Here is a 2,220-nt window from a genome sequence, read left to right on the forward strand (position 1 = left end):
ATATATATATATATATATATATATATATAGTTATATTCCGTTAGAATTACCCAGTACTATTGGTAGTATTATTATATATTTCTAAGTTTAAATGTAGGCATTCGTCGTATGTGAGTATAAAACTGTAGAAATTGGAGTCAAGGAAAAGGATTATGGTTGGACATTTCTTTATTATTCACTACAAATGTTTCGACACAATGTAGTTCTCCAAGAATACAGTTTTTCGATTATGCAACTGTTTGTTTGCATAATGAGATCCAGTTGTGTTTCTTCAAGCGATATATAAGTATTGTTTCTGTTAGTTTAAAATCTTTGACTTTAAGGACATTTTCTCTGTTTGTTGAGGTTCAAATTTGTTAGCTGTTTAGCTACATATGATGTCTGCTGTGAGGGCATGTCTGTCAGACAGGTTTGCCCTTGTCCAACCATAATCCTTTTTCATGATTCCAATTTCTTCAATTTTATATATGTATATTTCAAAATGTAACCACATGTGAATCATTGGTGATTTTTTTTTTTTTTTCTCCATCTTCCTTTTCTATTGGACTTTCCTCTGTTTCTGAAGAAGAGCTTTGCTTGAAACATAGAACCACTATCATCATTTTACTGTCTGATTTATAGGAGTTAGGAAGTTTGACATTGACTTCTTATAATCTTATTTGCATGTTGCACCACATTCACCCGACACATGTGAGCATGAATAGTGAAGGTTTTTTGTTTTTTTTACTTAAATAGTTTTATTCCACCTCATCTAATGTAATTTCTCTGTTATTTGAAAAATAAATACAAAATACACAGCCAGTTTAGCAACAAAAACATAGTTTCATAATAATAATAATAATAATAATAATAATAATATCTAGTATGTCTGTATTTCTAGATTTTGCTTAGTACAGCTGTTGAAAATAATCTATACATTATCATTATGTGTAGTTGTGTAACATTCTTGTTATTGAAATCTGTGTGACACTTTGTTAATGTAATGCAATGTCATCATTATTTATTTATTTGTTTTTGCTGTTGAAATTTATAGTGAAATCAAAATAGTTATGTATTTGTTTTTTAAATGAGTTAGTGAGGAGTAGTGGGAGAGAGGGCAGTAGCCATGACCTATGGCTACAGTTGCCTCCTATACTTTTGACATTGTTGCAGTCTAAACAGGAAGGGAATTCCAAACAGTTGCAGTGCTGGGGAAGGAAAAACCAGGCAGTGTTTTCCTGTTGAGAGGTGTAGAAAGTGAGACGCAGTGAGGAAAGACAAGTGTGGTTGAATAGTCTGCGATGAAAGGAGAAGTGTGATGTATGAAAGTAGCTTTGTTCATAGGAGCAGAATCTGTTGTTGTAATGGTTGAAGTGTGTTGCTGAGTGAATTTGCTGTTAATCAGTCAAATTGTTGTTTTGCTGTTTTTATGTCACCTGGGATAATTGTGTATGAAAATCTGAGAAAAAGAGAGTGTGTGTGTGTGTAAGAACAGCATTTGGTATTTGTAGCTTAAGGCATAAGTTTTTCGTTCTGGTTCTCGAGAGATGAGAAGCTTAAGAGCTGTTGGCATGAGTTTCATGGTAGAGAGGCATCACAAGAATTATTATCTTATCTTTAGAGAAAGGATGCCGAATATGCTTCGCTGAATATGCAGTCTCAATGTGCATGTGTGACAGAATGTAAGCGCTTGAGAGAAAAATCAGGCCTAAGGTCAACTTCACCTTTCATCCATTCAGGGTTGAGAAGTACCAGTTGAACACTGGGTCAATATAATCAATTCATCCCCTTCCCCAAAATTGCTGCCTTTGTCGCAAAATTTGAATCTATTATTATTATTATTATTATTATTATTATTATTCAGTAGTCTTATTTTTATCACGTGCTCTGTGTGCCTTGAGTATGTGCTGTTGTTTGCTCTTATGGTTACTGTATTGAAAGTGTTTTGCTTAGGATGTGTGCAGTGCCCAGTAGTGCAATTTTCTGTATGTTATATATATTTGTAAGTCCTGGTGTTTTTGTTATGTATTTGTCTGAATATTTTTTTATTATACCTAAGGCACCTACTAGGATAGGAATTGCTTCTGTTTTTAGATTCTACATTCGAGTTACCTCTATTTCCAGGTCTTTGTATTTTGAAAGTTTTTCCATCTCTTTTAGGGAAACGTTGTCATCCGCTGGTATTGATACATCAATTAGAAAGCATTTTTTTTTCTTCATGATCTTTGACAACTATATCTG

At 33.2% G+C, this 2,220-nt stretch overlaps 1 protein-coding gene across 1 annotated transcript in view; it reads left to right on the forward strand.

Moving 5' to 3' along the window:
- Window positions 1–2,220, forward strand: part of LOC106876559 (calcium uptake protein 3, mitochondrial-like) — a 332,236-nt gene that overhangs the window by 324,398 nt on the left and 5,618 nt on the right. The gene's annotated exons all lie outside the window — the stretch shown is intronic.

This window comes from Octopus bimaculoides, chromosome 16 (assembly GCF_001194135.2).
Source record: "Octopus bimaculoides isolate UCB-OBI-ISO-001 chromosome 16, ASM119413v2, whole genome shotgun sequence".
In the NCBI taxonomy this organism is placed as follows: domain Eukaryota; kingdom Metazoa; phylum Mollusca; class Cephalopoda; order Octopoda; family Octopodidae; genus Octopus; species Octopus bimaculoides.